At 38.8% G+C, this 22,124-nt stretch overlaps 1 long non-coding RNA gene across 1 annotated transcript in view; it reads left to right on the plus strand.

The window, feature by feature from the left end:
* The window catches only part of LOC146595042 (uncharacterized), a 73,795-nt gene extending 57,722 nt beyond the window's left edge, over positions 1–16,073 (plus strand). Inside the window, exons 3-4 of the long non-coding RNA XR_014896015.1 lie at positions 7,473–7,542; positions 16,009–16,073. This is a non-coding gene — a long non-coding RNA (uncharacterized LOC146595042). The remainder of the gene's footprint in view (positions 1–7,472; positions 7,543–16,008) is intronic.
* Positions 16,074–22,124: the final 6,051 nt, after the last annotated feature.

Consider the following 22,124-nt stretch of genomic DNA (forward strand, 5'->3'; position numbering starts at 1 on the left):
TTTTTTTTTTAGCAATTCTAACAAAAGGAGAAATGAAAGCAGTTCAGGGGTTTCTGTAAAAGTCATAACTATGCCATCCTTAAAAATTCAGTTAGGGATTTTCTGTTAGCTCACAAGGACTGGTTCATGTAGCTCTGCAATGCATCCTCTGTCAACTTGGACTGAAATTAACTGCCAGAAATAAAAATTCTAATTTAGATTCTTAATTATCTGCCTTCAGGTAGGCTCATGGATCATCATAGGGCAAGTAAAATCTGCAGTGATTGTATAATAATTTTAGASTGGCAGTACATTAAACAAATTTATTCAGCCAAAGAAGTTTACCGAAGCGGTAACCTTGGGGACACGTGGCTCCCTAAGCTGCCATATACGTCTGTAACCTCAGAGGCATTGGAACCGTTGCAGATCTCTTGTGGACAAAAAAGATATACGCCTGCRTAAGAATTTAACTGAGGGAAGACTCTAGTCATGATGCTTGAAGGAAGAAGCGATCTGCGGCTTTTGTGCTGTTAATGCAGAAGAGGGTTTTTTTGTAGCTAGAATATCGCGATGTTCARTTACATCAATCTGCTAAATCAGTTATGCCCATTCATAGGTTTGCTGATAAAACTCTACTATGCTGTCCCTCAAGGAAAAGTTACTTAATCAAACTGTCATTTAGGAGACAAATCCTGCTAATTTTATCCATGCAGATATCTTCCTTATCTTTAGTGGGACTTTTTCTATTGGAAATGACCTGAAGGGGTTTTTTCTTGCACTAGGAGAAAGATAGCAACAGCTATTCAGACCTTATTTCATGTGGTCAACTACAGTGGATCATTATGGTTTCTGTTCCATTTTACCGGCAAAATTCTATTTTGATATATTTAATCTACATGGTAATTCTAGTAATTAATTTTCAGCAATCCAACAAAACTGTAGAATCAAGAGGATCTTAAATCAACTGCTGCAAGATAGCCAGTAATGCAAGTCACCTGGCAACAGGGACAAATAGTCTGAGGGAAATCACTGCAGGAATGGTAGTGACAGCTACCATCTCCAGATTACTGAGTTCTCTTTCTGTTTTTCCTAAATACCATTCAGATTTGTTACATGATATTAGATGGAAGATTTCTGTGTATTTTATTTCTTTCAAGATTTGGCAAAATATTTTTGATTGGAATACTGGATTTTTATTTGTTCTATCAAAACTGATTTTTTTTTTAATTCAAAGTACTTATTAAATAGTGTATCTATGTTCTTACACCGCTATAGGTTGTGTTGGGTTGGAGAAGAATATCTGAGAAGTAAAAGGGGTCCAAGTTTGCTTTGTTGAGAAATTAGGTGAAGTGACAGCGAAGTGTGTTGCTGTATTTTCTTGTATCTTACATCTACTGCAAGTGATAAGTTATTATGGGGATTCAGTGAGGATGATGTACGTATTTCATAGTTGGTGTATGACACTTTAGGAAACTAATAGGTGTCTACATGGGGGTTTTGCATTAATTTAGTGAAGTACCTTTTAAAACAGACAGCTGATTAAACCATGTCAAGTTAAATGAGAATGCATAATGAGGATCCAAGTTTTAGGACATGCTATTAGATGGTGATTAAATACAGTCCAGTTTTGTAGGCTAAGATAGAGTGAAGCAACATGGAGCTAATGATGCTTGTAGGGATGGATTTCCTCCCAGTCACTACATGAAGTAGGCCTCCAGTGTGCCAAGACCACTACCATCACGTTGAATGGCACRGGCGGCGTTTGCTCTGATTCAGCAGTAAGATGATTACCTGATGTCTGATTGAGTTGTGGTCAGGGAGGGCAAGCTTCGTTTGGAGTGGAAGAGAAGTGCAGTGAGGCTGCATGTTGTGCAATGGGTCTATGCATGGCTTTAATCTCTTTGTTCAGCTGTCGTCTTTTGTATACTCGGTCGGACTAGAATTAGCGTACTGGGGAGCTGTTTATGATGAGGCTTCTTGACCTCACTGCGATACAGTAACTATATAGAATAATATTTTACTTGCAAATGTTTCCCAGCTGAATCACTCAGCTATGTTCAAATTAAGCTACTGTTCAGTGTGAATGAGGATGACAGAATTTAACCATCAGAGAATAAAAAATCTACCACAATTTAAATTGTACTCCCTACCACTTTCCTACTGTTCTACAGGAAAATGAGCTTTCTTGCTGCCAACAGTAGCTCTCTGTAAGGTATTTCAGCTGAAGCACGTAATGCATGAGTCAGCYCGAGTTTGTCTTTGAACCAAAAGGTTCATTAAAGCCTATAAAGTGGTGCTGAGTTTCAAATGAAACCCAGAGGATGAAATGGGACAAAACTCTGCAGTTTTGATGAGCGCTGCTTTGAAACTTGGGTGCATCTATAGAGCTTTGGGTGTAGGAAACCAGACAAAGAGAAAGGTCACCAGATTAGTATGAGCCTATTCTTTAATAAGCTTTCCTTAAAGAATCTTAAAGAATCTTAAAGAAATCTGACCTAAATTAAAAGTTTATCCGAAGGCCATTGGAGTTGATGAGAGCTTTTTCTGTTGACTTTAACAGACTGAAGTGTCTGATCGTCACAGATTAATCCAAAAATACCTTTCTGTGAAGCAAGCCATGTTTGCTAATACACACCAAGTAGCATTTTACCTTGTTAATATAATGAAATACGCTGTTTGAACAATAGTTTAATTTAATTGAGCAGTTATCTGATAATCTGCACATCCTTAATGGGGTAAATGTGCAAGGCAGGTTGCTAAAAAGCCCTTCAGTAAATTAAACTAATGCAACAGTCAATGAACTAATGAGCTACTGTGGGAGTTGCATTTCAATTAAAAATCTGTGAGGTTATAAGTAAGTTATAAAACTTGTTTGTTAGTTTTACCTGCTTTAAGGGGAAGGGAATATCAGTTAAGGGCACCTTAAACATGTGACCAATCTAAAATGAAAACTGCAAATAAGTTCTAACGAAGAAACAACAGTTTCTCTGCCAAGAGCATTTGGCAATCCTACTTAACAACCTGCCTGCCCTCACTTACCTTCCACATAGAGCAACCTGGATTTCCTCATAACGCTTTATGAAAGGGCCAACTGTGGAGAATGACCAACATACATCTCAATTCCTACAGGCGTAGTAGAGACTAGCTTTGTCTGAGAAAGCCATTAGGTTTATAGTCTTTAAGAATGAATAACTCCTGATATGCTTGCAGTAAGCTAAGGGGATTGATTTTTAATGGTTTTACGGATATGTCGAGCGTTATTCAGCGGTTTGGAGCTCCAGAGGCTGCAGCTGAAGCAGCCAGGGGTGGGTTTGGTTGTTGGGTTTGCAGAGGTCCGGTGAGGATATAGGTCGTTCTTCAGAGCAGTGTGTTACAAATAGGCTATTTGGGGAGAAGCAGAGCWATAGGGAAAAAGTGTCCCAAAGGGAGTGCCACTGGCCGGACTTCTGTGAGCTCAAACCAAAGGTTTTTGAAGCTGATGAGACTCTTCCTTTTGAATGTGGTATTTAACTAGATGTCATCTCTCTTTTAAGATGGTCTACCAGTGCTTTAGTAAATTGTAATTGCACCTATTAGTATTGTTTACTGTTGATATCACAGTGTATCACCAAGGCCTACCTCTATTTTCTGCACTTTCCACGGGAGGTTATGCAGCCGTCGGTGAGGTAGAATTTCCGCTAGGCTTCTTGTTCTCCTTGTTTTGTAAAAGAGAATAAATTAACACCTTCTTTTGTTTTGTTAAAATTTGTGGCATGTCATTATATATGCTAGAACTGCATAGAGAGCAAATGGATCCTGATTCAGCTGAGACTTCTAACAAACTGTGAGCAAAATTAATAAAATTAGCTACAAGATACCTCCCTCACATATGGAAAGCATTACTTATCTATTGAGAGGGAGTGAGGAAGGGCACCAGAGAGAGAGAGAGAGAAAACAGCAAACTCTTAGAACTCAGATTAGTGATTTTGATTGCCCTGGTGTTTTGCTAGGAAACAGACCCTCAAATAGCACTAAAATGATATTCCTGTCTGATCTCATCATCTCAGTATGCCTTCAGATAACAAATTTGTACATTTTGATTACAGGCCTGTCCCAAAAATTAAGTTTAATTAATCTGTTGCAGGGGATCTAATGAGCAGCTTCTCACAAAAAGGTTGCAAATAGTCTTYTAAAACCATGAAATGGGAGAGGCATTGTTTTCTACTAGGGAACTAATATTACCAATCATGGTATTAATGAGCTTGGAATTGGCTGTTATTATGTTAACCTGAATACTTATACATGTCAATTGACATAGGATTGTTCTCGACAAGGGACATCTAATTTAGCATATCGCTTTCTTCTTCATTATAAAAAATAATACTTTACAACAGGAGGAAATTATTTGTCATACTCAACATGTCAAAATATTTGGAAAGTTGCCCAGAACATGAGTTAACCGAACACTGTATAATGTTATGTTTAATGTAAATGTCATTAGCTGCTATATAACACCCGTGTAGTTTATATTTCTCATATCTACTGGTTCATCCCAATGAGCATGTCATCATGAACATTGTATTTTGATAATGAAGAAGATGAGATACAGAAATATTAAAAAGCTGGGCTTTGGAAAATAAGCACACTTTGGGCTGTAAAGGGTTCTCCATCTACGTGGACCTGTCTCTAAACACACTGCAATTAGTGGGAAAACTCCTACTGATTTTAGTGACCATTGAATAATGATCCGTATAACTGTATCAAAATAGCCCCAAAAAACTACCTCTGCTGAAATTGAAGCAAAACTCCTTAATGTCTTCATTTTGGCTATTATTTTACACTTTGTTTTTGAGGGTTTTTTTCAGCTGGAATATAGATACAAGTTGAGTAATGAGTGAGCAGTTCGTGTGGCCGTCAACATTTCATGGCACGTGCTGTTCTTTGTGTTGYGTTAGCTTTTTTATTTTTACAAGTGCAGCTATTTCTCTCAGCAATTTTTTAATGTCAGATAGAGCTTTTTGCACGGTTATGTTAGGATCAATATGTAGTCATTCTTAACATGCTACACGACAAAGAGTTTAAAATATTGATCAATTTTGGTGATGCAACTGTGGCAAAACATTTTAAAGATACCTGGAAGTAGTCTATGGAAATAGATGTTTCAAAGGAAGCATAATTCTCTTTGATGAAGTGCTTATTTTAAAGCAAAGACATTATCTGTATTGCAACTTTGTATGCTTTGGAGTTTTGCATAATTTCTAGCAATCTCAGTGTCTGAATTCTTCTCCATTATATATTCTGCTGGTTAATTTATGAAGTGTAAGGAATAAAGCTGGTTAAAAATAAATTTACTTTGGTGATACTTAATCTTTTTCCACAATACGTGCTGTAATTAACATACTAATCTGTAACAAATGCTGAAAGTTCTTCCTAATCGCTTTGCCATACATTTCATTTGACATTTCAGTTATATTTCACTGGCTTGCCCTGTGTGCATGAAGTGATAAAAACATTCAGTGGAGTTGGACATACTCGTACAAAGGATCTGATTTTTTGTTTAAGATTAACTTGCTTTCTGTAGAATGACTACTTATTTGGGAAGAATGTGAATTACATGRACAAAAATACCATTTACTAAATGCCATGGATAGGGAATAGAATTAGAACTTTGAAATGATTAAGTAACATTTTAGCTGCACTCCAAGCGATCTCAGCATAAGTTAAGTGAAAAGCATTACACAGGCACGTTAAGTTGCATCTTTATGGGGAATAAAAGGCTTACAAATCACAAAACCTGCTACACTCTGCAAATGAATGAATAAATATGCTGCATCATACCGTGCCGTGGGTCAAATTTCTCTCGCAGCCTTATTCGGTTTAAATTCAGGAATACTTTGAGGAACTTTAATAAGATAGATTGAGTGATTTCTTTCATTACCATGACAGCAATACTTAGCATTTTAGTTTTTCCTCTTGGTGTTGGGAACTAAATACAGCAACACTGAGCTTAACGYGTAAGAGTTACAAAAGCAAGGTGATTGCAAAAATGCCTTATTTAGTTTCATCAGTGTTGTAGTCTATCAGCTCCCCTTCCTAATGCCTTAGAGCCTTTTGATAGGTAAATTACTCTCGTTATTTCGTGGTTTGCCTTGCAGTAGAAGCTTAAGGCGCTACTCATGGGCGATATTCCACAGGGACAGACCCACCAACGCAGGATCACGAGATGGGCCCTGCCTCAGAAGTTTTATAATCTATGTATAAGACAACAGTGGGAAACACGGTGATGAAGTAGTGGCAGGATAGTATGGCATACCTAACTGAGCAAGCTAATTAACCTAGGTATGATTAATTGAAAAAGCAGCCCTCCCCAGAAGCCTCTACAGTAGATGTCCCAGTCGTCTCAGAAGGGAAAACCATCTTTTCTGGTGTAAGAGGAAAAGCGTTTCATTATGTAAAAGTAATTATGGGCTAAAAAAACAGATGCCAAACTCCCCGTTACTGCCGCTTCCTGGGAAAAATCTAGAACTTCAGATCCTCAAAATTTATGTTCCTCTGTGGTCAAATCCTCACGTGCTGACAGCAAGCACTTACGTTCCCACCAGTAAGATTCCCTAAGTACAAGCTGTGTTTCAGGGCTAGTCACAGGTTATGGAGGAAAAGAGGATGTCACTAGATCCGGTCAGAGCACTGACCTAAGAAAACTGCAGCATAAGAAGAATTTTTGTTCTATTTGTGGCTCCCTCTATCATCAACTTTTTCTGAATTACTTGTGGCTACACAATTCTTCTTTGTGCATATGAATTTTCCTTCCAGTGTGAACCCTTTTGTACTTCTTTTTAATGATGACAACTGTTCCATCAGTTGGCATCTTACCTTGTTGGAGATGGAAACTAGGCATGATACATTCTTGAAAAATCCCCATCAGCTATTTCCTGTAGCTTATTTATCCCCCAGGCACTTACAAATTGATTCTCTAATAGTTTGTTCTAGTGTTTCTCTAGACACTAAATTTAAACTGGCTGATCTCTTGTTTCTGTCTCCTCCGTTGTGTCTGTTTATGAAATTAGGTATTACCTGCCCTTCTTAGTCTTCTGAGGCCTCCCCTCCTCTTTGAAAGCAAGCTTGCTGATGGGAACAAAGTCAGTCATTCCATTTTTGATTTAGAGTTACTGCTTTTGCATGACTGGCATTCGATTCAGCACTTCTCTCATATTAGTATTTGAGAGCATACAGAAGAAACTACTTCCTCTATTTTCCTAGTTAGTATTCAAGGACCAACTGGAGCAGAATAGACAGAGAAGTCCAGGCTTAGAGGGATTATAATTAAGAGAGAACAAAGAAACTGAGAATAAAGGTGAGAAATAAAAGGACTGAGGTGGGGGGAGAGTGTTAAAAGACCTAAAGTGCCAAGGAGCAAGAAGATCTCCTGATTTAAATCATCAGCGTTGTTTTTAGGTCATTTTTAGCTCTAAGGCATCTCTAACTCTTTCTCCTGTSTTTTCTTTTTTAAACAGAAAGAGGAAGACTTTACTGTATGAAGTCAAAAAATGCAAATATTGAGATTACCTTCTTCCAGGCTATCAGGTATGTTGCATATATGTACATATATACATTCTRTGTGTGTGTGTGTGTCTATATACATACRCAATTGCAAAAGTGGTGGTTGCCTATGATAGGGCTAAGCCATCCGATCTGTCTGGAGCTAGGARTCACTTGTGATACTGGCTGTGGCTCCTGGCAGTGCGCGCACATGATGTCCCCCTRTTCTTGAATTGCGATTCAGCCGTTGAAAGAAAAATTCATTACAGCTTAGCATTGGACAGCTGGTACAACTCTTCCTTGGCAGTATGCTGTTACAAATCTCCTCTAATATTCTGGTAATGAGGTGGCTGCCAATGTGCTTGGCATCAGACCAGAGAACAGAAAAATCTAGATTTTTAAGTCCTCATCTCTTATGTAATTTAACACTCTGTGATAAGTGATTTGGCTCTCTATTCCTCCAAGGATGAAAATTATTCTGTAGCCAGTCTATTTGTAACCCTAATGCATTCTAGTGAATTCACCACTGAAATTCTGCTTTGTTCCAACATTGTCAAACTGCTAGTTGGGATGTGGTTTGTTTTCATTGTTTGTTTGTTTGTTTAATAACCCATTTCCTAGAGATAATTTAGTGGAAATAAGTAGCTGCTTTGTATTTTTCAACCTGTTTCATGGAGATCCAGTAGGCAGGTTCATTCTTCTAAAACAGAATTATTAGCAACTAATTAAAAAAAAAATCAAGACTTCTGCTATTATCCTCCTTTTTTTTTTTTAAAAAAAGAAAAACTTAAAGTACACCGCATATGTAAGTTGAAGGCCACTTATTTGCTAGGGTTTAGAGGGAGTATACAATATATCTTCGTAAATCCCTATTAAAAAGGATGACCTTTGAAAGGATTTTGGAAGAGGAGAGTAATATATAAAAATTACCCATTTATTCTCTTCTGTATGGCTTTCTACTGATTTTTGTTTGAAGCAGAAGGGGTTAATTTAGTTACACTAAGTGTTCCTGTCCTGCTTAATGATGTCATGTATGATTTTGCTGTGGGCAATGTAGAGGAATGCCCAAGAACACCCTCCCGGGTTTACTTTTAAAGCACGCTTCGGACGAGAGATGTTCAAGCAGCATCCAAGACCCGCGTTGCCTGAACTCCCTGGTCCTCCGTTTGCCAGAGGCCTATGTGTTATTTGCAGAGGTGTTTTGATCACGCTGATAACGTGCCCTTTTGTGGGCTGCAGAGCTGAACCCCGCTGGTGGACTGGCAGTGGTTGTGCTGGGAGGCTTTAGCAAAGCTGCCGGAGTTGGGGTGAAGGGAAGGCGTTGTGCCGGAGGCCTGCATCTCTAGAGATGAGTTATCTGGTGGATGGAGCAGGGCACTAAGCAAAGCTGAGCTGGGCGTGCAGAGAGCGATTCCTCCCCAGCAGCCAGGGCCTGCTGCATGGTGTCTGGATGACATCCATAGCCTGACCGGTGTTCACTTGCATTCGCGCTGTTCTTGTGATCTTAGGAAGAGTCACTGTTTTCTGTCTGCCGTTACTAAACCGTCTATAATCCTGTGGGTTCCTGTCATGTATCCTCTCTATTACGATGGTGCAGAGTCCTGTAGTATTTTACTGCTCCTTGTACAGGAGCCTGTCCATGCACTTGTACAGGGAACCTTCTTTGCATGTGTCTAGTTCTGATAAATCCCTTCTGGTGAGAAGGAAAGCAGGGAACTGGCATGCAAACCCAAAGGGGGAAGTTAAAGGATTGATGGCAGGATGGCAAGGTGTCAGACTATGGGCACAGATAGAAGATTATAGCCACAAAGACAAAAACACTTACAGGAATGAAGCTTGATTATTGTATACTGAGAGAATGGCAAAGGTTTTCACCTGGTAGCAGCAACTTGCACCTTGGGGGAAGTGCTATAGTGTCTTCTGGCTGGAGACAGAAGATGGATAAAATTTCTAATATGGTCTAATTCACAAAAAAATGATGACAATTGTGCATAGGGTAGAAATGCAGTGGAAACTGGGTGTCACTGAAGGTAAGGACAGCAGGAATATCATTACGCAACTCCAGGGCCAGAGGGGAAGCAAAAATAAATATTATCCAAGTGGTTGTGTTCCATAGGTGTTCAAATACATACTGCATGATCAGAGAGCTGCAGTGTGTGTTATAGGATTGCATTCACTTTCAAATGCTGGTTATAGACTGGGGAATTTATAAAAAAAAAAAAAAAAAAAAGGCTGTTCTCTCTTATCAACAAAAAGAAGTTATAATAAAAAGGGCCAGAGATCTGAGTGGGTAAGCTTTTAAGGAAATTAGGTGCAAATTTATCGGCTTATCTGTGTAATGAGCTTGGAGTGAGAGGAGAATGAAATAAAGTAAGAGAAGTCTGGCGYGAGGTGAAGATTTGCCAGCATGGAGACATGATCTGCACCTTCACGTGGTTGCACTGTGTGCAGTACCGGTGTCACTAGGCAACATTTCTTGYGGCTCTGGGCAAGTTAATTCCCATCACCCTTTTAATTTTCATCCCGAAGATGYTCCCAAAAGTCTCCGGGCTGTTTGCAAGAACATTTTGACTTTATTAGGAATTTGAACCAAGGGTGGTAGCGCTCTCCAAGGCAGTGAGCGTCGATATGAGAAATGAAGATGCCCCATGGGGGCTGCGGGAAGGACAACTCTGAAGTGGAATCAACAGTGCAAATACTTTTATCTAGCTGTACCAAAATGAAGGATGCTGAACAAATGCAAAGCCAATACTTCACTGTAAAAATTAGAGCTCCAAAGACCAAGAGAAGATATAATGAACAAAAGAATTTTTGAGAAGGTTGTRTGTAAATGTGTGGTCTTTGAAGGACATTTTTCTAATGCTCACTAATACAAACATAGTCTCGTGTTGTTTCATTGATGTGACTGGAGAGCATACATGCGGAATACCACACTTTGTCATGTGTGTATATATGCATTTACGTAGGCCACAGGTCTGTAGGTTATTTAATGTAATRCAAGACAGTGAAAATGTAGCGAGCACAAAATTTTATAAGAGGAAATTACATCAACAATTAGCATAATTAGTGGCAGAAAACAGCAAGTGAGTGGCATTCATAGGGGAAGTCAGGTCGGTATCTGAAGGCATTTGAGACGCAACAAATGCGAGGATAATAATAGCTAATATAATTTTCTTAGAGAATTTGCTTGAATGTGAAAAAAGTGATGTCTTTGGGGCAGATTCAAACCTAGCATAAATTGCTGTACCTCCGATGCTTCAGAAGAACTATGACATCCGGTATCAGCTAGAGAATCTGTCTAAAATTGCACTGAAAGTAGCATATGAAAAGAAAAACAAGACATCTTGCTATACAAACACACCCAAATCAAAGAAATGTTATGATCAAATATTTAGAAATTTAAACTTGCTGCCAAAACATGGCTCATTAAAGCAGTGATTAAAGAACCTGATTTGCAGGCACAGTTGTAGGATCTGAAACTGATCCATTTCATATTTTGTACAAATATTTTTGTGATGCTTTATTGCTTGAAGCCAAAATTTGTATTAAATTGCATTAAAAATGCCCCCAAAAGTGAGTTACCAAAACATTTTCTTTTCCAGAAAATTAAAACRTCAACAAAAAGTGATGAAAAATATATAAATTTGCTCATACCAAATGTCACTCGAATATTTTTTTCCATTTTGAAAATCTGGAAAAACTTTCTGACAGTATGGCAAAACTATCAAAGACGTCGCTACTTTCCCAAAACATTCAGTATTCAAAGAAAAAGCCGTTTATCATAGAAAACACACTGTATAACAAAGTTACAATCTCTAATTAATACAGAAGATTTTCACTGTGCATTGAATCCCAAATTTGGACTTATCAGACAGAAAGGTAATTAAGGATAAAGCTGCTGGAGATAAGTAACTCTTCAGCCATCTTCTGTGTGACATATGAAAATGTCTAAACATGACTGTGAGCAATTAATCCTCTGTAACTCGCACAATATGCATATTAGAACAGATCTAGTTGCGGGCTAATGAACACATGCTCGAGTTTTGAATCTGTACGTATAGTCAGCATCACGTTTCAAAGTTTGCTGTAGAGGATCTCCCGTAAAAGGTTAGCTCTGGAGACAAGAAAAATAGTATCTGCTGTTAAATTGTTTATTAGCACGAGAACTTCACCCAGAGGAAGAAATGATTGTTTATTGAAACAAGACCTTCAAGGGACTCTTTAATTATAAAACAGCTTGATATTTTAAAGAAAATGACAGAGACAACAGAAAGAACAATTTACTATGGGTAGCAGGTTGAATATAGCTTGGGGGCCTATTAATCAGTCATGCATAAACAAGTATACTATAAAGAGAGTGCAGTAAACATACAGATAACACTGTTCCTGCAGAAGGATTCAAAGATACATTACCAGGTTTTCAAATGTATTTAATGGTTACATTATATTACATTAAGAAAAGCACAGAAATAGATAAAGACGTCAGTTCTCCAGCTCTGCAACCGTTACAGAAAATAATGGCAGGTGCTGAGGGAAAGGGAGCACGTTAGCTACATGCCGTTGCCAGCGACAGAAGTCCCTTCTGGTGGTGGCACAGAGGCACCAAGCAAGGCTTCTGAGCGAGTGCTTTTGGGGGGTCACTTCCAGTTTCAAAGCCAGAGAGATAGCAACAGAGAACTTGGTCCTGAAGCTTTCTAGGAAGCAAGCACAGACCATGGCCATTAACATTAAAAAAAAAGGGGAGGGGGGTGTCTAAAAATACGTATGAACTGCATAATCATGGAAAGAGAGTGCTTTCTGATTAAAATGGTGCCCAACACTGTAATTAAAGAGAAATACAGAGGGGGCAGTGTTTTCCGTAGGTGAGCCCGTGGCGTGGATTGTCTAAATTACCGTTTGTGCTGGACCCAGCAGGGTTATCGGGTGGGCAGTGACAAGCCCTGGGCTCAGTACTGCAGTAACCCTTCACCACTTCGRGGAGATGCCCAAAGAGCTTTCCTTTACCCCGGAGCGTTTTTCTGAGAAATCAGAGCCTTCTGAATAACAGGATCTGTCTGATCTTGTCCCATACAGAAGGCAGCAGTTTTTCCTATTTGTTTTTGTTGTTGTTGTTGTTGTTGTTTTAGTTAAGCAGACAAACAGGACAGTGAGAAGGGGTATCTAGAGCCTGTTACTGGAGAGATGAGCTTGGGTGACATAACCAGTGTGAGCATGGTTATCTCAGCGTTCAGATATCCCAGATATTTTTTGATCTGGTTCTACAGTGTTGATGTTGGTGATGGATAATATTCAGGTTAGTATCATTAAGGGAATAGAACCTGGCTGCCAACATTAACCCAGAGTGTTAGTAAGTACGTTGAAATCTTTCTGCAAGGGATATTGCCAGCAGAAAAGAAATTGCCTGTGTAGCAGCTGATGACAAAGGACACAGAGAGCAACGATCTGATACTCAAGCTAGGATGTGTTTCTACTTGGAGAAGGTTTTGCTGTAGCTATCAACCAACTTAGGCAGCTAGGCTGATGGCTTTTAGTTGTCCGAAGTTAGACTGGGCTAGATCCCTCTCAGATAATTTTCTGAAAGGCAATAGAGGCACAGAAAAACTTCTGGCAACTCTCCTTTAATTAGTCACATTCACTGCAAAACCAGCACTAAAACTGAACAAATTCTGAGATTATGTGGCTTAAGTGCTGGCAGGTGAATGCTGAAAATACTGTTTTTGCATGAAGTTACACATTGTTCAATAAATCAAAGCAGACTAATGCAAATATCGGCACATGCAAACAATGTAACTGCAGGGGAGAGTACGCATAGATGGCAAGTTCTGCGGCTAAATATAAAAATAAGTAAAGATTTCTCTTGGTCCTCCCAGATACACTAGTGTCTTTCCTTTTTCAAAGCCTGATAGAGTTTTGAAGGCAGCGACCAGCTCACTGGCAATGGTCTTTACCCTCTCTCCTGCTTGAATTTTAGCTGCTCTGTTTGCAGCATCTCCAAATGAAATTGGAGCATTTTACCTCATTAATCACTGTTAGGAAACACCACGTTTTATTCACCCTGAACACAGAGTCTGATCTCCGTCATTAACTGCTATCTGCTACTTTGTGATAAAGTTATCCTCAGGCTTCCTCTCCCCAAGTCAAGTAAAGATGTCAAAATGACATTGTTAAAATTGGAAACACTGTTTTATCATTTGGATCCCTGGAATCACAGAGGCTGGATTTAAATTTAGGTGGGCTAGGCTGTTTCCAAGCTGCAGCTTGGTGGTATTTGTCAGTGATCATAGCAACAGCACCTCCAATTTCACTGTTCTACTTTGCCTTATTTTGAGGTCAAATCCATTGAAAGGATTTTCAGGATAGGCCTTATAGCCTGAGAGCCCAAACCAACCAGAGAGACCTGTAGTATAGCTAGGTGTATCCTAGTGGCCTGTTAAACATGGTGTTTTCATTGCCAGTAAGAGACCAAAGGCCACCAGGCTTCACCTTAGCCCAGGACTTCTCTTATTTCCTTTAGCTGCAGAGCAATCAGGTAGCTCAAGTCTAACAGCAAAAAATAAATGGTTACGTGGTTATTGCATGACTGCAGGACTTGTTTGCTACCCTTCATCCTCAGCCTTGTTTGTTCTTATATCACTAAATTGTGAGATCTAATGTTTATCTGGCATTGCTGAGTGATGCRTATGTGGCAGAAGTCCAGCAAACAACCCCTATAAAGCAAAAGGCTGTAGTTTAGGATGAAAGTACCTGCCTTTGGGAAAACTGGCACAAGACAATATTAAAGTAGCTATAAGCCAACCTCGAAACAGCATCATTGACCTCATGGACCTCCCTGTGGTGGGAGAGCAGGGTGCTGACACCCACCTTGACGCCAAGCTATGTACTGTCTTTTCCTTGATTTTAATTGGAATAGTAATATATTCTTGCATGCATATATAAAGTGTTTTCCTTTTTTACTCATAGAAAAATGTTGAATGTAACAACTAGAAGGGCCTTCCAGCATCCTCCTTCAATGTCTCTTGTTCCTGCAAACATATGCAATGTCTTTTATTAAACTTGCATGTTCCTGCTTGGTGATGGCTAGATTTTATGAGGCTTTTTTGAGCACCTCTATAAAGAGGGATTCTATTTTGTTTTTCAAATGTTCATTGTAACCAAGAGCTGTTTCCTGATAAGAGCAAGGTGGGGCTTGTACATGACCAGGGCTGGGTACCTCCACCACAGTTCTGAGGTTCTCCTTGCTTCTCTGAAGTTAGATACCAACTTATGTTGCAGGAGTAGRCCTCTGGGTACCATAGGTGAACTCACGTAGGGATTGTGCACAGTGCTTCAGCATTGATGCTCTCCTGCTGCAGCACCTCCTGAGAGTTAATGAAGATTAGATCTCATCTAGATATATAGCTCCAACGCATTGCAACTTCCTTAATAAATTTTAGGATAGACTTCAGTGCGGAATTACAGTGTAGGTCTCTAGCCATTAAAAAATGAATTATTGTTACCGACGTAACTCAGCAGCAGAGCACCCTGACAGCAATGGCCTGAGATAATTCCCCCAAAGATTAGTCTCTGTTCCTGGAAGATAAGTGCTCTTCCTTGTTTCCTTATGTTGGATTTTTATGTAGTGCCTTGTGTAGCACTGCACCATTTTCATTTGCATGTACTGTGCAGTATTGTATCGACAATATCAGAGAAGGTATTATATCACACCTAATTTGGGAAGACTTGGTGAAGGTTATCTCCACCTGAAGCAAAGATACCACTGGGATGGGTATAAAGCTGCTAGAATAATTTCTAATGAATAATGTATTAAACAATTTTACTCCCCTTCTCCTTCCTTCTCGGTACATGAATAGTTTGGGATATTTTTAAAGAAAAAAAGAACAATTTAATATTGAAGCTAGACTATACATAACAGTTTGTARCAGATGGCAGATCTAGAAGCAGATTTTAGTCTGGTTAGATTCTTTAAATAGTCAGATATTCCCTAATATTCTTTGCTGGTAACTTCTGATCTGTTGGTCGTTATGTGTGATTGCTATAGGCCTCTGACATTCTGGTTTGAAGCAATTTTGTTTGAATGCTCAATTACCTGTTGTTATTTTTCCTCCCAAAATGACTAAAGGTGAATCATAGCATCGCATGTTTTGGACCTTTTACTTTTCATTTTCAAGATGAAATTTAGTTTATGCCAGCAAGCTGAAGTGCTGATTGCTTTGATATTCCTCCTCTTCCTTACTTTTTTTTTAAGCTATCAGAAACACAACACAAAATGGGCAAGAGCTGAATTCTTTTGCAGTATGAGCTTTAGTTTATAGTGATCTTTATAATGCTTACCTACATGTGTGTAGAAAACTAAAAATGAGTTCCAGGGCTTAAAGAGAGAAAATACCTATGGAGAATACTTACTAAAATCTTCACAAATGCACTACAGCAATAGAAATTCAATAGTGTGTAGAAATCTAGAACATCCTAACTTTTATACCAGTCTTCCTTTTTTTTTATCTATCTTTTTAGGATGCCATTTTGCCAGCTGTGAGGAAGGATGTGGTCACCTGAGCCTTTAGTGTCTTGGGAGGTGATTGTGGGCTAATCACCCACAATGATTAGTGTGATTCACTAATCACTAGTGGGCTAAACATTCAAAGCAATCTTTTACGTGCTCAGCCAGAGATTGGTTTCGGTGGCAATAGACCTATAAGGTAACATGTTCCCTTTCCAGRGTAGAATTCTCTAGAAATGTTTTAAATTTACAGTTTTAAATTCTCTTCAGAGAGAGAGGGAAAAAAAGAGAGAGAGAGAAGAAAAGCTCATCTCTGCTACTGATTTTGTGAAGCTTGTTCAAATATAACAACCTAATTGATAACAAGTAGCTGTAATTTTCTTAGAGAAAGACATGAAGATAATGGTCTTCAAAGAAGTAAGTAAATACATTTTCATGATACCTTCCCACTCTAGTACTCTCACCTTTGTTTCATTAGTGGCAATTTCACAGCAGTCTCTCCTCCTTTAGGTTGTTCTCCTWTTTTAAAAAAGCAGATCTAAAATTGCTAATTGCACCTATCCTGGGATGCRTGTGGTATAGTTCATAAAAAAGAGATTGATTCAATTAACATAATGTGCAGACAAAGCTCATAACGTTTGAGCCCAACGCACAGAGCGGATGCATGCTAAAACTTCTGGTKCTTTTTTTGTAAGCAGAAGGGTAAATCATTTGTGTGGTATCGAAAGAGCAGGACCTAATGCACAATTAATTGAACGTTCCTGCTTAACCTTACTCAGGGCTGGCTTTGCTACTGTTTGTTATGAAAATACTTCAGTATATTTGGCAGGAAGTCCCACTGATTTCACAGATGAAACCAGCTGCATGTGTCCAAAACTAGATGATTTAGCGAGACAGTAGTAGCTGATTGTATATTGTACAATCTCCTAGATTCTCTGGGGCAATTAGAAATGCTAACCTGTTACCCTGGTAACTGCAAAATTTGCCAGAACTTGAAACCTCCGATCTCTTTGGATAAGACAACAGCATTTACAAATTTTTGTCATTCATCTTACTGTATTTGTGCTGCTGAATTGCAGCAGGTAYCTACTTCTCAGTGGAAAAGATCTCAGATGACTGTAGAGCTAATAAATAATGGCAGTGGTGTGGAACAGAGGTTGCAAAATTTCACTTGTGGAGCACTGCTGAGCTGTACAGAGCTGGCTAATTGTAAGACAGTTGGTCACTCCCTTTATTTCTAGCTGCTATTATTTCACCAAAAGGCAGCTAAACACATTAAATGTTCTAATAGCTCCAGAGAAAAGTAAAACCATAGTAGGTACAAAAGGGTGCTTTGGCTAACAGAGGAGGTAACAGGTAGTTGGACGCAGAGAAATTAGAAGTAAAGTAAAAATTGTTAACCGTAAGACAAACAGCGTGCATAGGGAAGTCAGGATCATCCACCATCACTTAGCTATAGACTTTGTCTCCAATCATTAGTCTTGACATATGCTCCAGTGACTATTAAAAGCTCCTAGTTAGTGTTCTGGGTTCTGCTCATCCTCTTTTCCTTTCACCTTTCAGCAGATACGGGATTTGTGCGGAGCCCTGGCTCACATCCTTATGAATGAATTCTATGCAGGTAGCTTYGTTATTGCCTGATTTTCTTACCCTAGTAGGGAAAGAATCGCCTCCAAACCAAGGTGCTAATTGCATCGTTGACTCTGCAACACCGCGACTAATTTATTTCACATACTCTTCCTTGTAACTAGCAGTAACTAATGACTTTTGGTGACCATTAAGCTATGTCTGATGTTAACTGGCAAACTCGGTGAAATGCCTCCATATGTCCTTAGCTCTCTGAACTCCTGCAGTCTGAAACTAGATTACACTTTTATCTTCAGAAGGAAGTTCCATATAACAACATTTATTTTTCTTACAAATGTCCATGAAAAGGCTGAAATACTTCATCCCAGCTGTGCCATGGTTTCATTTACTCCTTAAAAAAAGTCATCTTTGTGAGGATTTAATCTAATATTTTTTTCCAGAAGCACAAAGTTTGTTTGCACATAGATTCGGAGATGCAAAACTCTGAGGAATTTTTTGGTTGTGTAGGATGTTTTTTGTTTTGTTTTTTGGTCTGMTTTTTTTCCATTTCATTTGGCTCATGGCAAGGCAACTAATTAGTTTTAGGCAAATTAATCTTCAAGTGACACTAGGAGGTGGGAAGTTAATTCTCACTCATTCCTTGTTTCTTTATGACTATCTAATCATTTGTGAATACTGTCAGGGTTATGTTCTAGAAAGGCAACTCAGCATGGGGTTAAGCAGTGCCCCAGCAGAGGAAGAAGAGTAGAAGATTTGCATATTTGACAGGCGTACAGCTGCCTTGAGATTGTCATTCTCCAGCTTTCATTTCTGTCCTGTTGGTATTGTAAATTATTAATCAAACAATGATTACCTATACAATCCCCTAAATTTCCAAAGAGCTTTGTTAATATGAACTAAGACACCTGTCATGTGCTCAAGAGAAGTTACGATCTCGGAGCCAGGTTTTCCCTTGCGTTATGCATGCTTGCTCATGAATCAAGGCGTTTGGCACACGAGGTAAAGCATAATTTGGTTGTGAATTAAATACAACATAGAAAGACTTGTGATACAGGTTTGGATACGACTTTCTAAGAACTCAGGAAGAAATGCCGACTCAGGGAGTCATAAAGAATCTGTACCATGGAGGAAAAAAGGGGAAAGAAAATCCTGTAGGCAGCGTGTTGTAAAGGGCAAAACTGAAAGCTGATAATAAGGAAAAAGTAAATAAAATTCTGGGGAAGAACAAAGAGGTACAGAGATATTTGTGGAAGAAATGAAGTCAATGAGGCAAATATTTTGTAAAGACCTGTATGAGAATGTTTGAATTTCAGGGCTATCTAATATAAGAAACAAGTATTCCTGGAGGACAGGCAATGTCACTAGATCACTGAAAGAGGAAGGTAGGCTCAATTGCAGCAGCTGAAATTCTCTGAAGAGAAGAAAGATGAAGCCAGAGAGGTAGGATTGGAAAAGATTTACATTATTTCATCTTTCTGATTTACAGTTACTGAAGTTGTATATAATCTGCAGGCAATACAGCACAAGCATTAGAGATAGTCARATGTGTTTAGTGACTAGCAGATATAAGACCCCTGACAGCTCAGGTACACTAGTTACAGTCAGAATGGAGAATGGGGAGGGGAAATGCCACCATATAAAAYTAATTTCCCCCAAAGATTAGTGGAAAATATCTGTTCTAATTTTTGCCAAAAAATGGGATRTATTTGGTTTATTTGAACTTTTCTAGGGAAATATTTGAATTTTCAAAACCCAACCATTATTTTATGTTGATCCACATCAACCTTTAAATCTGAAAAAGCAAAATTAAAAAGTATTTTTCCTCTCTTCTTCACTTGTGACCTTTCTGAGAAGAAAATGAAAGTGTGGCCAGTGTTGAGACTCCAAAGGAATAGGATTCCTATCCGTGCCAAAGATAGCCAAAGGGATCTACAGCTCTAAAGCTCACTTTTGTCTGAATGCAAATTTGAAAAAAAGTAGAAATATARACAGAGAAAAAGGAGCAAGACAGATCAAAATGATAGAGTTCATATACAAATCTTTCCCCTTTGTCCTATTTTCAGGTAGGACCCTTAGGGTCTCTCTGAGTCCAACAACTGACTTCTTAGCAACAAATTCTGCCTTAAGTCCCTCTGAGGTTAAGTACTATCTTCTTCCCATCACCTCTAAAGCTTGCCTTTGTGCCAGCTCCCTGCCCAAGCAGACTCTTGCTGAAGATTTCTTGCTTTCTGCCTGCTTTCCCCACATTATCCTCCAGAAGCTTGTTTTACATATTAATTTTTTGAAGTTCAGTTACTGTAAAAGAAGTAACAACCTGCATTCTTGCCAGAGGGTCCCACGTTGGCCTAAGTGAGGTGGACATAAGCAAAAAGCCTTCCTCCCATCTGCCCRCTGCAGCCTGTCTAGCAGAACAGAGCGTGCAAATCAGACACCACCCACCTGAGAGACCTCTGGGTGCCTGTTCCCCCCCTACCCCAGGTTTTTAAACCAGTACGAAATGAATAGCTGGAATATTTTCCTTAAAAAAAAGGGCAAATTAACCAATAAAAGTTTCTGTCACTATTTATATTTAATTAGTAATATATTTGGCTGTTGGTTCGGTGAACAATGAGGGAAACTGGATTTTCAGTGATGRAGGAAAAACAGCTGAGGCTCCAGATATAGCAACTAGTATTAACTAGAACAAGTGAGAAGGTAATTAATCTTCAAACTCATCAATAAAACTGAGACTTGAAGATAGACCCTAGAAACAAAACAAGAAGCAGGGAGTGGCTTATTCTGTGCCATTCTGCTATGATCCATCCCAGGCACAATTTAGTTTTCAAATGGTGTATATCCAACCAATTTCACTACCTTCTCCTCTTCATGTTAAAATCAAAGCAATTTAGCTTTCTGGGAGGGAAAAAAAAAAAAGCACACTATCTTGATGGTTTCTTAAGAGATCTCTTCTCACAGTTATATAGGTATCTTAGGAAGGAAATTGATGCATCTTCCTTTCTTCTTTGCATGTTCTTGGTACCACAAGCTGTGCACAGCATGCTTTCAATTAATTTAAACTAACTTTCCATCTGCTCCAGCAAATGTAGGATTTCAGTGAAAGACAGTATGATGGAGCGGCATGAAATACGCTAATAGCAAACACTAATGTGATAGCCAGTCTTCTGTGGAAAATGTAATATCCATAGTGCACTCTTTTTACTCCGTATTAAAGGCTCACTTTAGTGAAAAATGATTATTGTTTTCAATATTTGCCTAATCAAGATGGGAGACTAAAATTTTAGTGAAGGAGATAGAGATTTACATTATATAGAACATGGTAATTTGAAGAACAGGATGTATCAGATCGATTCCTTTTTAATTGCCACTTTCATCAAGCTTTATGTTATGGAATTATTTCATTATGTTTCTACACTTAAAACAAAAGAACACAAATGCTGCATATGATTAGAACATGGAAAGCTCTGGCTTTGTTATCAGTTTGATCAGAATACTGTGTATTTTTCAGATATTCTATTTTTTCCCCCAACAAATTAAAGTTCCAACAAAGGTATTCAAATTAGAAGAGCCAAGGCCACCACAAAACAGCTACAATGACTACATTCAAGTAATGACACAGACTAAATTATAGTAACTGTGTACAACAAAAGCCTTTTGCTGCTAAATGTATGCACTTTACAGACATTACTGTAGTCCTTTGTGTGTGTTTTTAGTATAAAGTAGAAACCTAACTTTGATTCTGGCACCAGCCTTTTAAGCAATAGCCATTTAAAGCATAGTGGTAATTAAATTCTACCTGCAGCCCAATCTTGCTCCCTATTGAACTCTTGAGAATAGGGTTATGGTCTTCTTTCCCAACTTAAATTAGCATGTCAATTCGCAAAGTGAAATTTATTGTGGATCCCGGTTCCTCCTCCCTATATATCTCACGTAAAGTGCTGTATTTTTAACCCTAGTTTCACCACTTCAACTGATCAGATAAACACAAATCAAAATTCTAGGCTTAGTGACATACACAGGGAAGTATSGTGGCAGCAGTGGTGTGAACAACAGCAGGCAAAAGATAAAAACTTACTGTTCATATTCAACACCTCACACCCAACACCGCTTGCACTTTGAAGCAGTGTTTCATAGAGAATAATTCCGTATAAGATGCATTACTTTGTACAGATCCACAAAAAGTCATGTGGTATCTCCATGGCAATTACGTGCCTGAGTCCAAAACGGCAGTAAAGCCTGAGAAGTTTCTCAGCTGCTACAGTCTGTAGGTACCACCTCTTTCTAGATTAAAYTCCTCAAGCTTTGGCAAATTTTTTTATGGACCTGCTTGGAAGCTTTTCATTCTCAGCAAGGCTGAGCAAGAGCTGAATTGCAGATGTCCTTASAGCCTGCCTATACACCAAGCAGCGGACGGAGGAATGAGTCCCTCAAATGGAGAACATGAACATGGTATTTCTGCTTCTCTCTAAGAGAATTTAASCGTCTAGGCCTAATCTCTAGTATCTCACAGCATCAATCTGTGGGAAATTTGGGAGGCCAAACTTTT

The sequence above is a fragment of the Rhea americana genome, unplaced genomic scaffold, assembly GCF_003343005.1.
Source record: "Rhea americana isolate MKP2758 unplaced genomic scaffold, rheAme1 scaffold_24, whole genome shotgun sequence".
Classification (NCBI taxonomy): domain Eukaryota; kingdom Metazoa; phylum Chordata; class Aves; order Rheiformes; family Rheidae; genus Rhea; species Rhea americana.